At 46.3% G+C, this 13,690-nt stretch overlaps 1 long non-coding RNA gene across 2 annotated transcripts; it reads right to left on the bottom strand.

The window, feature by feature from the left end:
- Window positions 1-9,795: 9,795 nt before the first annotated feature.
- Window positions 9,796-13,690, bottom strand: LOC308199136. 2 transcript variants are annotated; one of them, XR_013954412.1, is made up of 3 exons: window positions 13,078-13,690; window positions 11,901-12,817; window positions 9,796-10,608 (listed from the first exon to the last, which is right to left on the bottom strand). It is a non-coding gene; the product is annotated as an uncharacterized lncRNA (long non-coding RNA). The 2 variants fall into 2 exon arrangements; XR_013954411.1 differs by having other exon boundaries at window positions 9,796-12,817.

Raw genomic sequence — 13,690 nt, 5'->3', positions numbered from 1 at the left:
CTCTTGTTTTTCACCCGATGTTCTTCAACCAAGGGCTGAGGCTTTCCACAGCAACACAACGATGATTAAGAGCTGGAAACACAGCCGGTGCTGAAAAGCAGTTAATGTCCCTTCAAAATGTCTTACACCTTGGACACAGGTATGATCTGTTGTAAGTTCTTCTAGCTTGCAAAAACTCTTGGGTCCCTCACAGCTCAATCTGCTGTACAACAACGGAAAGGTTCACAAGGTGAGCCCTTAACTCCTCAGAGCAGCAGAATAAACAAGACGTCTGTGAAAATTAAAGGTCACAGTTGGGAGCCCTTATTTGTCTTGTGTGAAAGTCTAGAAACCTTTTCAGTGGGTATCCTGTCTCCTTAACAGCGGAGTGCATTAAAAAAATGACCATTTGGATCCTTTTGTACTTTAGGCAGAACCCACATCGCCTCATGAAAGCTGCTGCAGTGACTTCAGCGAGCTGTGAACAAGGTCTGTAGGATGCTGCCTCGTGAATATTTACCCTCTGGTAGAGAGCAGATGTCCGCAGACTCCATATGGGCTATCACGTTACAACATGGCAAAGCACAGATCATTAATCACATCCTTAAATGAAGTGATTATAAGGTCATCACGTCAAACATTTCCTAGCATCATGGTGTCTGCACAAGTTTTATCTTACACAGAGCCTGGGGAAGCATCTGGTCAAAACACTTGACTCCAACCCATTAGCTCAGCCGCAGAGCCCGTTTCATAACACACTCAATCTTCCTGCCTCTCAGCTCCTACAGCACCAATCCGGTGTCACCACCAGATACAGAGAAGAGGCTCTCCCCTCCCTCAAAGTATCTGCTGTCTGGACACATCCAGCTCCCAGACACAACAGATCAGAAGTGCTGTGTTTGCTTACGGCACATGTAGGCATGCGCACACCCCACATCAGATCCCGTAACTACCCACTGGTCTATACAGAACAACTGCTCCTCATGGGTTTGAGATTAGGTGTTTGCGATAGACATCTCTCTGCCTTCAAGAGCATGATCCAAAGGAGGAAAAGATGCCATGATAGTGAGGTGTCATGAAAACTCTGGTAGTTCATACGTGATTAATCCATCAGGTTTGGATAGGACCCTCAGCAGAGAGCAGCAGTGCGATCTCACAATCCTTGCAAAGTTTTATTTACAGTAATCGAAGGGAGAAGTGAAGAACCCCAAGACAAGCAAGTTTCATCTCCTGCCAAGAGCAGTCACCAGTGTTTGCCCTCCACACAACCCAATGTTTTCTTTTAAGAAATTAGCAAGCAACAGATGCTTCTGCTTCACCATACTGTCCACAGACTGATGCAATCCGTAAATCAGTGAATTAGGAGACATATCTCCCCTCTGGAGCACACAACGCTGCAGGGACATGCCAAGTCAGCAGGTGGGGGAGTAGGCAAACCCAGAGCAGTAACACCTAGAGGAGCACCAGCAGCCTGTAGCTCTGCCAGCAGATAAGGGGAGGCATTACTCACCCACTACAGCTGGGTAGGACAGCAGCTACAGAAAGGCATCTTTTTTGTAGACAGGTTTTAATGTTAATTAGTTTTAAGAGTCACTGAAATTGTGCTGTTTCCCTTTCCCCATCCCACACACAGACAGTGCACATGTAGGGAAAACCAACCATCATCAAGACCCTGCTAACTCCCCCTCCACCCAGCAGGCTGATTAAGACCAAGTAAGAGATTAAGCACAGGATTCACCTGTCATCAACACCACGATAATGTGAAATTCTAATTAAATTTCACATAGTCTTTTAAGAAGACTCGTGGAGCTGAGAAACCCAAATGTCATTACAGGGGATGTTGGTTTACAGGAACATTTTCCTGATGGACCCTCCGGTAACACAGATGGGGGCAGAGCTGGACGCCCCTTCTTCATCACCCTATCCACCACCACATCAATATGCTTTTTGTAAGAGTCGCTTATATTTCACCACGCTCCTTCTACAGGGATCAAGGACTGATATTGTGAGGTGCTGCCTAAACACACAGCCGTTATCTCAAATAGATGTTATGGACATTGGTTCAAATTATGGATATTGCTTCAAATAATATATCATTGACATAATCTAATAGTAATATATCATGGATGTTACCGCAAGGAAGTAGGCAGGAAGGTAGAGAAGAAGGGGGATGGTAATGTGCACATTTGGCAGAGCAGGAAACTGAGGCACGGAGACTAGATCAGCTGAGGCTCATCCCAAGACGACAATCATGACCTGCCTCCCCTACCCTTCTTGCTGCCCCACAGTCTGGGAGGCACAGGGAGAGGTATTTTGGGGGGGTTGTGTCAACCAGAGACACAACACAACCATGAGGCTGCTGTGAGCATCCCACCCCACTGCCCAGGGGACCCACAGCCGCCAGCTGAGCACTCAATCCCTCAACGGCCTGCAGAAGATAAGGGCTTTGCTGTTTTCCTCACTAAATCGTTTGTAAAAAAGGAGCAAGGACACTTAACCTGTCTGTGCGAGGAGTCACGGTTTGCCTGAGGAATCTCAGGCAATAGAAGCAATGCCTAGAATCATTCACCTCTTTTATAAGAAAATAGGAAAAAACAGCATGTATATCCAACACCTGGAGGATCAAACTGTGCCGTAAGCAGAGCAGCAGCTCGGGCTGAGGGCAGGCAGCAGAGGCAGGGAGAGGAAGCCTGGCTGGCACTGCTGGGGCTGGGGGAGGTGGTGAGCAACGCAGCAAGGTGCTGGGCAAGGATCTGCAGGACTAATAAAGCCAGGGCTGAGCTGCAACAATTTTCTGTGGCCCAGCAAGAGAGAGACTGCCCCAAAGATGCCACAGCATGCTGGATACAGGCTGAATTCACCAGCTGTTTTCTGAAAAGCCTGAGATGCAGACAACACGATTAAGGAAGAGAAAGACAATCCCAACTGGTGAGAGCTTGGACTGGCATTTCTGTGATGGTTTGAAAGGAGGAAAATGGCCTCCTCTAACCACAAGGTTCCCCCCACCATGTTCTCATGTATGCTCATTTATTTAATTTTAAAAGGATAGGTGGTTGCAGGGGGTATGGAAGCATTTCCCCTGCTGTCTAGTCAGATGAGAATTGGATTTTCCCCACCTCGCAGAGAGGGATTGGGCACCAGGGCTTCTACTTACTGCTCATTCACACTGCTGCTAATTGCAGCCTGGCCACGCAGCCTCTGCCCAGCCAGCAGGGAGTTTAACTCCACCAAAGCAACCCATTTCTTAACAGGCATCCCTGCAGATCTGGATTTCTCAGCTCTTCTCGGGATCTGGGAAAGCTGTTCACGTGTGACCAACAGACAGCATCACCTCTCAGCAGCCCTCGGCTAAGCCGCAGCCGCTAACCACACATGTTCCCATCCCCTTCCAGTTAGGAACTGGGCTGTGTCCATCAGTTTGCTGCACAATCGGAGCAGGCTGAGTGCATGCATGGAGCCAGCTCTCCAGATCCAGCTAATGAGGAACACCTCATTAAATACCTCGGGGAGAGGTTCCAGCTAACGTGTTTTCCCTTCACAGCCAATGCTGGAAGGAGCCCACTCACAACTGCTACCCATTACACGCAGTGACTTGATGACATGCTGCATCTGTCACCAGCTAAGTAATTAAGTGTGTCCATCACCTCTCCCTTAGCAAGGTTTCTAGGCATCACCTTGCTGTTATCTTTCTCCTGATATTTCCTCCAAATAATGAAATTATTGGGGGTACCTCCTGTAAGTGCCCGCAGCCCGCCCCCTCTCCTACCCAGCTGTCGGGCTGCTACAGCAGAAGCCAACACCAGTGAAACAGCTCATCAGCCAGCTGGAGCATCTTCTCTAGAGCCTCTCTCTTCTCCTTACAAGCCCCACATCTTCTCTGTCTCCAGGCTTTTACCATCAGCTCACCCAGGAGGAGCTGATCCTGTAATTTACGCCGCAGCAGTGAATTTCCCTCCCAGGGAGCGCCGCTAAAACTAGCTGCAGGGTGAGCCCTGTCCCTTTGCTCTCAGCACCCCTGGGTGCAGGAGGGTGGCAGGCTCAGCTGGGTGTTTGTCACGTTTAACCCCATTTTGTACAGATCAGAGGGAAACACTCCCCCCACCCCTATCGCACCTGGGAGAAATCTGTTGGCTCCTCTGCTTTTCTGAATGGGTGTAATCGATGCTGGGAGGGTTGAAAACGCATTTGTACTGCCCTTGGAGATTTTCTGCTCGCTGCTGGGGACTGCACAACACCTACTCATCTCAGCGGGAAATGGTAGATGCCTCACAGAAAGAACAAGAGGCCGAAATACTGAATACGAGCATTTCTCTTACAGTTCTGTGTGCAATGGGAACTTATTCCTGATTCAATGACATGGAATCCAGCTTCTGGGGAGGCGGACTAAATCAATGATTAATTTAAAGTAATTTATACCTTTTAACCATTCAAGCCTATTTTCCTGGCTTGAGATCCACAAGCAATCTGGATCAATGCCTGGAAATCCATGACTATTTCAGGTGTGGCCATTTGTCTTCTGGGAACAGCAATATCCTTGCGACTAAAGAAACGGTTCACCCCTTGGCTCAGCCTGAGTGCTCTTTCCTGGTCTTTCATGTCCATTTTATTCATTTGTTTCCTCCAGGAATCACCCAGCAGAGCTGGATTGTGCTGCCCCAGCCCTGAGCTCTTCAACCTTCAGTAACTCGTGTTAGGTGTTATTGATGGTTTGGGTGTCACGTAGCACCTTACATATGACACAGCCTCTCTGCACCTTGCTCACCCCTTCCGCAAAACACAATTAATTACATTTTGAGCCTCTTTAGCTCATCTGCTCAGCCACAAACTCTCCTGCTGTGCACCTTGCTCCAAGTCTCCAGTCATCTGAATGACCAGAGAAACAGAAAAGGCAGCCGAGGGACTGAGCTGACATCAAGCCCATTTTATAGGCAACATAAAGCTGTCTCTAATCCTCAAGCAGCAGAAGCGTTTGTGTCAGGAGGGAGTAGCAGAAGAAAGCAGGACTTGTCTGCGGGAGAAATAAAAATAAAAAAATTAATGCAATTAAATTCCTCCAGATAGTGCTTGGCTATCTAGTTATATCACAAGTGACATTTTTGTTAGAAAGCATTAATAAAACCTGCTGTATAATCCAGGAGGATTCAGAGGAAACATTACACAGGAATTGATGGGTCTGCTGAAAAGTTTTATTCTCTCAATGCTGAGGCTCAGTTACAGAAGACAGGATCTGGGGTGGACTGGAAGCTCTCCCTGTTCTCCACAGCAGGCAGGAGGGGAAAACTGGGGAAGATAAGGGTCTTTTAGGGTGTCAGAAATCTCTGTAGGACTTCGAGCTATGCAAGTAAGTTATCAGAGCAATTGGTTTCTGGTCATCCCAAGGGAGAGGGAATTGCCAGGGTCAGGTTTGCTGTGCTGGTTTGTGGTGGGGAGTAGCAGAGGTGATGCTCTGAGGCTCCTCCTCACGGTGCACCAGGTGCCTGCCCACACCACAGCTGCATCCAGCCCTGCGAGGCATCCAGCCAAAATGATGGAAAGAAAGTCAATGTAAAGGATGGAGAAAAATAGTTGGCAGCTTCTTATAGAGCTACTCAAGAATTAAATGCCCTGACCTCTTAGTGAAAGTGCCAGCAAACACATCTTCTGCTTGTTATTATTCCTTTCCCATTTGCTTTTAATTTGCTCAACCTATAATTTGTTAAACGAGCTGCCCAGAAGATACCATCTCAGAGCTGGTTATTATGCAGGTGCTGCTTTTATCCCGGAGCAGAGAGAAACATATCAACATCAAGACTGGGGACGCAGCCAGGAAAGCTGCTGATTTCACTGAGAAAATACTAAACATAAATTGTGTCCTGCTTCTGTCCTGTAACACTTTAAGCTCCTTACAACAACAGTATTAAAAGGAAAAAAATCACAGCGTAATGAGGACATTATGCACACCTATGTATACATCTATGTATGAAAGACCTCAGGAATAATACAGGCATAGATCATACTGGGAACTCATGAAGGAAGCCAGAAAGACCAACCCACACTGGAGAGTCCACATTTTGAGGCAGGGAGCTGTCTCTCTCTGCTGTGTTTGCAGCGTGGCACTGGATATTTCCATTCCTTGAGTGGAGATGTGAGCAGCAGAGCTGGTCAGAAATCTTCCAAAGCCTTAGTTCACCAAGAAAGGCATACAGAGTTTCATCCAAAACATCTCAGGTTCCATGAATTGAATCCAACTTTCTTGCAAAGCTTTGATGCCTGCTTTGCTCCTAGATTGACCAGGGACTAGCACCCGGTCCCATAGCCTGCTGCAATATGGATTAAGCAGGGCTGAGCTCCCAGCAGAGGCCTTGGAGCCACTACAGAGATCCCACAGAGCCTGGGGCCTGTGCGGTGTGCCAGGCCAGAGCCACGGATCCCCAAAGCCTGCTGCAGCTACTAAAAAAAAATGGAGTGACAGCAAAATGCGCTGACATCCCAGAGCAGCTGGCCTGACAGCACCTAGCTCACACAAAAACACAACTACATCCTGCAGAAAAAGTGGATTTTTTTAGCCTGTTTACAGACTTAAGGACACCTACAATCCCCAAATATAAATTACAAAGGGTATTTGCCTGCTTAGATGTTTCGTTACAGAAGGAAAGTGGCAAGACATAGAGCAGAACAGCTTTCAGTTCATTTAGGAGAGGAATCCAGAACGAGGTATCAGCTTCTAACACCAGCTAAAGCCTTATTTGCCCTGCAGAGCAGCTGTGGACACCCAGAAATGTTAGGAGTTAAACACCTGGGGGCAATTCATTCAGCGGGGAAGCACATGAGGATGTCTTCAGTTTGCAAAATCACCCCAAGATCCAACTTTCTCCTGTCTTCCTTTGCTTTCTGCAAGATTTGCTTGGGTAGGTAGCATTACTGCCAGGCATGCTGTATTTTAGACCCTTCTCAAAATGCTCTCTGTGGCTCTTTTTGCTTCTGTTTGGAGCAGAGCCCTGTGGTGCCAGCACTGCAGGGCCCCATCGCCCGCCGAGTTAATGTACCCAGCCCTGCTGCGTGAGGCACTTACGCAGGTCTTCTGGGTCCGGCCGGGGACAAACACCAGTTCCAGAAGCAATTTCTGTCAAACACCACGCTGTTCAGCTCACCCAGAGGTGTACCCACAGAAAACAAAGCAGAAAAGGAAACACATGGCCCACATGCAAGGCCTTTACACCAACAGCCTTCACACACACAGCCTTCTTTAACCCAGCACGGGTCTCCTTCCTCCACTCCACATGTAGTCACCACCATCTTCTGGGCTGCAAGAGCAAAGCAAGTCTGTCTGGGAAAATGTACCACTTGGGTGAGGAAGGCTTCATGATATTTTTTGGGGAAGACCTGGCACTAGAAAGCAGAAGATGATGGAAGTGGATAATCATCACCTGCTGCGCTGGACCGTTTGGTCACTGATTAATAGAAAGGAACTCTTCCCAGGATTATAGCTGATACATCCCCCCCCGGGAAGCTCAGACTTTCCAAGTGATTATTTCAGGATGAAGATTAGCTGCTGTTTCTCTCTGTAAGTCTTGTGAGAGCAGCGTGACCCCGTGTTTTTCACCCACTCTCCTCCTGTTTTCATCTGTCAGAGGAAGCAAACATCAACTCTGTGAGGCCAGACAACTTCTCCTCGGGTTTCACCACCAACTAATTATTACAAAGGGATAGGAAATAGAAACCAGTCTGGGATCATACCAGACGTGGGCTAGGAAAATTCTCAAGTTCATCTTCTGTGGTTAAGCTGCCTATTATGTGCTGAATGAGAGAGATGATTAAAGATGGTTGTTATTGCAGTTCAGAGCCAACAGAGACAGCTTGTACTAGGAAGGAAGCACAACACATTGTGCCTGAGAAAGCCCACTGTAAGCATTAGATTACATTTGCTTGGAAAAGTATCAGGTGGAAAGATGGAGAGACTCAAATCTTTGGGCCACTGAAGAGCACCAAAAAAAGGGAAAGCTGAATGCTGTTCAAACCAGGCCAGATTAGGCCTGCACTGTCCTCCAGACACTGCAAACCACTACTGCTGTAGGAAACATAGCAATGGGCAGGGTAAAATAACATGTAGGATAACTAAAATCTTTTGCCACCTGCTCCTTTGCTTCGTAAGAGCATTGTGAATGTCTGCATCCCACATTTAGGGCTTGCAGACCCACTGCGGTGGGAACAACTGGGGTCCCACTGTGCTCAGCACAAATGCATCAGCTCTTCACAGCAGGATCGAGCCCAGACAAAGGATGCTGGCAGGCCACTGGGATGTGCCACAAGAGAAATCCTTCTGGCCCCCTTTTACAGAAGGGATTTGGAGCATGTTGAGATGAAGTGGCGTGTTTGGGATCACACCACGATATTGTTGTAGGGCTGAGGACTGAATTGCTCTTTTTTCCACCAGTCTCCCTCATCCAGATCATGCTGATAACATCTGTAGTGAAACATATACCAAAAGAGCATAGATTTATCTCAATCTATAGCTTGTAAAGACAAAATGCAGTTATTGTATCTAACAACTTATAAAAATGCATGCACCGATCCTATTAATGTACAAAGCTCACTTTGGGGCAGCAGGACACTCTTCTCAAAGCCCTCTCCAGTTCTAAAATCTATTATTTCCACTCTTCCTTAACTCACAAGATGGAAGGGAGCTGGACAGGTTTTCTTAATCTAATGGGACAAAGATGCAGCAATGATGCCAAGATCAGGTGCTGAAGAGGCAAACAGGAGCATTGCTGTCCCACACAGAGCACACCTATCTTCCTTTCTGCATCAGTTTTTGCTAATTTTACAAGTGACATTTTAACAAAGAGGCATTTTATTTCAGGGCTTGCTAGAAAGCCCCTGTACTTGTTCCACCCCTTTTGCCTTACGTTTCAGGATGCTCAGAGCAGGAGTGGATGTGGCTCTGTAACTGCTTCTGGGAGTCATAGCCAATTTGGGAGGGCGGCTGTGGTTACACAAGTTTTTGAAAAAGCAGGCTGCTAAGCAGAGAGGAAGAAATTAGCTTGCTGAAGGAAAGGCAACACTTGGCTACTGTCAAGTGAATCTAGTTAGAAAATGAGGATGTTTAGCAAGGCCAGACTGGGACTGTTCTGCGAACGCTCACTGCTAACATAACCAAGGAGACTGCATTAATACGAGACAAAAGCCAGCACAGGTACTCCTGCATTTCTTACCATCACCATCCCACGATAGCTGCTTTGGTCACAAGCCATAGAGCAGGAAAGACAATGAATGCTTTCTGCAGCCCCCACAAGGAGACATCCAGAACTCCGCATTATTGCAGGAGTCCTTAACGGACCAGAAATAGAGCACTTGTGTTGAGAGACAGCCCGTTCCTCCCACTTACGCTGCCAGCAGCTGCCCTCTCCCAGCCACAGCAAGAGCTCTGCAGAAGGAAGGACCTTGCCCCTTCAGAGCCGGTGCCTCATGTTAGCTGCTAGCAGTGGGGCGCCGGAGACTGGAAAGGAGGAAAAGAGAACAAAACAGCAGAGTGAGAGCTTTATGAAAGTACCAGAAAGCTGAGAGCCAGGAAACGCACCGCAGTGCTCCCCAGGAACTGCATGTGGGTTTGAGCCAAGCAGGGACTGAGCGAGCTCAGTGAACAGCCCTGTTCATCCTTGGAGCTAGAGAGGTTCTCCACAGTCCAAGACTCTTCCAGAACCACACAGAGGAGCACATCTTTAGTACAGATGCTGATTTGTTACAGTCAGGCTGGAATAGTGACAATCCCATAGCAATAGGCTATGTGAATACAAAAGCTAAGATCCTGAATACTGGATGTACCACAAAAAGCAAGGACACAGGAAAAACAGTTGTTTTATTTCCTTCCTTGAAACTGGAGGTAAAATGAGGCACAGAGAGGTTCCAGGACACGTGTCTGTTGTCATGGTTCAAGTTAGGGATGCTAGAGAAAGCAAACATATTTCAAACGTTAAAATCTGTAGGGAATCAGTCTGAAAAAGAAGAATATAGCTTTCATTGTATACATTTTTAAAATATATTTTTATATATTATGTATTGTTATATTTCAGGAATCACAGCATGCATGGTCACGTACTGCAGACTCAGCCCCTTGCAGACCTCCAGCTTCTATCTGAGAGTAAAACAATGGGAAAAAAATCTGTATTCCTCTCCATAAACATTCACACAAACAACAGCACTACTTTAATTAATATAATTAGCAGTCATAATATATTTGTTCTTACAGCTGTGACAGCACTGATGCCTCACACTACACCAGTGTCTTTCCAGCATGAGCTGGGATGTTTGTCCTCTTCCAGCACATTAAGCCACTGCCACAAAGCAAGCTCTTCCTGATGGTTTTGCCATGAGAAACTCGAGACGACATAGGATTTGGTGTTTGATGAGAGCCTGTGGCTCTTTGTCCCAGCTTTAGAAAGAGTCTATTTAGATCCAGTGAATCCAGTCCTAACCACGCTGGTGAGAAGCTCCAAGCTGGTTGAAGCTCCCTGAACTGGACAAGCACGCACTGAAGTGCGCGTTGCTGGAGAAGAAGGCAAGAAACCCCGGGCTGTGCTTCCAGTTGTGAGGTCTGGGGTTTGCTGTCAGGCAAGTTCATGAACTGCTACACAGATCAGCAGGGAGATCTCTCTGTCATGGGTGGAGGAGAGAAATTAATTTTTACAAGTTAAACACAGAGGGAAAGGGTGATTAACCTTATTTTCCATTTCCAAAGTCCATGTTTTTTTCGGTCTATAGTTAGCTAGGTATTCAATGTACTCGAGGTAAGCAGGTTCTTCTGGAGCTGGGGACTTTCTTTGGGAGAAGTAGACAAAAAGTGGCAGGGAACGGGGTGAATAAGAAATGATGTGGGATGTTGTACTGTAAGATGCAACTTTGAGACTGGTGATAGCTGTGGAATAAATTCTGAGAAGGGAACAAGGAGGCAGTCTGCAAGATGACATGGATGTGTGCCCAATGGGCAAGAATCAGAAAGACGTATTATCCCTGTAATGTACACAGACACGTAGTAGTAATCATTAACTGCAGTCAAGTGTATTATCTCTTCATGTGCTCTATTCCTGCAGACCTGATAATTTGTCTCATCCTACACCTTAAAAGATCTGATAGCTGGGAGATGTAACGAGTGAGATCTTACACCACAAGACACCACTAGATTGACTACAGCTACTCGAGACTGTTTCCTTTTCTTCAATACAAGGCGGAAACATTTAAAACCTTGACGTACATCATGAAAACAAATGAACCAAGACAGCCCAGCAAATCTGACAGTTACTCTCTTTTGCATGTTTAACTAGTGCGTCTCTCACAGCCTCCGTATCCCCCATACCAGACTTTTTTCATTGTCTTTCAGCTCATTTGCTTAAGAAAGAAACTAAAATGAAGATGAGATTGCTTCTACCAAGAGATGGTGGCAACAGCTCTGAAGCTCTTGTGAATTAAGAAAGTCGAAGAGGATAAGCCTGCTGAATGGAAACTGAGATATCACTTGGTGTCATCAGAGGACCTCCTGGGAAGAGCTGAACCCTGCATGTCCCCAAAAATTAAGAGTGTAAATTGATATGTGCTCCTTCGCTTCACAGAATCTGTGCGTCATATGAGGCAGGGGTAGCTGTTACCATGGCAACTAATCTAATCTTTATTTTAATTTTTGCTGTAGTCAGATCACATCAGATAGGAAATAGCCATGCTCAGAATTAGAGCAATTGTATGTGCGAACACATGCACAGCAAATATACGTAATTGCATACGTGGCTGTGGCTAAATGTGTGAAAAAAATAAATTGTTTTTATGTGGGAATATATTTTTTAAAGAAGTAGAATCAAGTTGGACTTGATTTCAGACATACAAAGAATATAGAGACCTCTGTGCACAACCATCAAGCTGAGTGCAACTGAGTCATCTTGTTGGGTTTTACTCACCTATCACTGTCCTATGGGAAGGGAAAGTGTATAGCTTCTATACCTTGCATTTGGAGGAAGACTTTATCCCATCCCAAACTGCAAGTCACCTCATTCTCCTTCCCCTGAGAGGAAGCCCCCTGAAGGAGGCTTTTCTGGAGGAGAAGTACAGGGAGATACAAAAATTGTGGCCAAATACAAAAGCCATGATAACATCATAAAAACCATAGATCAGGCAACAACATGTTCTTGACACAGTAACATCACCATATCAGTCACATACCTCAGGAAAAGAAACGCACAAGATCTCCCTTTCTCAGTTTACCACGTGGCTGGCAACCACTGCTTCCCATCCTCAGGGCAGGAAGCCAAAAAGAAAGTGCAAACAGGCCAAAATCAGGACACCCCGCTGCCCTCCCCATTTGAAAACCCTTGAACTGCAGATATCAAAATGCCTGAGGCTCTGAGCAGAGAGGTGTTCACGGCCTAAGGCACAAAAACCCTCACAGACAGAGCTGGTGTGGCAGATATTCCTTAATGTCAGATATGGACAGATGGAAAATCTCAAACGTTCCCAAGGGATTCAACTACCTGCATGGTCACCGGTCAGCTTCCCACCTTAGGCCACTGTCATCACCACAGGCTTCCAAATGTAACAAGCCAGACCCTCTCTGGCTCTGAAGCGGGACAGTTTTCACGGCGTCATCAACAGAGCTGAATTGTTTTATGTCAACTTCGCTTCTTCAAAGGGTTCTTTTACAGGGATTCATTTCGGGGGGGTTTATTTCTAGTTCCTTCTACTAGGAGACCCGTATTTTCCATGCAGAGGTCACAGCCAGAACACCAAATTCTGGTACTGCTGCTTTCCAGAAGGAAAATTCAGAAGAGAGCTTGCAAACTAGCATCTTCAGGAGACACCATGCAGCAAAACTCATCACCTACAGAAAAAGACCATGAAACATCCTGAATCAAGAACAACTTCATCTAAAGTTTAGCCCACCTCCTGAGCCATGAGGCTGTAGGAGTATTGTGTCATGAGTAAATCAGGAAGAAAGCAAGGAATATCAAGCCTTAAGCTTTACAAAAGGATGCATCTCTGCCTTTTGCTGACTGCATGACACACCTCCAGTTCATGAAGTCCCTAAGCTGCTGATTGCTGGAGGCTGGGGGTTACAGGCAGGGAAAGTATACTAATTACTTATTTTTCTTCTGCATCTCCTTCTGGCTACTGACAGAAACAGGCTGCAGAGTTAGACAAGATTTAGCCTGACCCAAAACAGCCCTTTTAATTCTCAGCAAGAAGCCAAGGTGCTCCAACCTCCAATTTAGGGGATGATGGGATTAGCAACCCTTCCCTTCAGCAATTACCAAACTAGGCCCTCAACTGGAGTGCCAGATCTCTCATTAGCACAGGAGGAGACAAGCTAGAATTACAGAAGCTGTTCCCTAAAGGTGAAGTTCTGCTTTGAAGCAGTGACTTAATTTAGGCAGATGAGATAGGTATTCAGAGAGAGATGGATGTTTTTGCCCGGAACAGAACAAGCAGAGGAAGCAGCTCAGTAAATGATATGTTTTTAAGTATTTTTAGTAATGCAATGCAGCTGTAAGAGGAAAACAAAGGAGGAAGAGCAAGAAACAATGAAAATGAATTCAGCTCCAACCAAGCACAACGGGATCACACTGGTGCGTCAAAATATGCTCCTGACCACCACCTTTTAGTGCAGGCTCAAATAAACCCATTCCTATGATCCCACTGTCTGGCAGGAGACACAAACCCCAACCCAGTGGATATTAATCACATGCCACCACCC

The sequence above is a fragment of the Anser brachyrhynchus genome (genome assembly GCF_964034855.1).
Source record: "Anser brachyrhynchus genome assembly, chromosome: 8".
NCBI lineage: Eukaryota > Metazoa > Chordata > Aves > Anseriformes > Anatidae > Anser > Anser brachyrhynchus.
The sequence above is the reverse complement of the archived record's forward strand: the minus strand, read 5'-3'. Positions and strand labels throughout refer to the sequence as shown.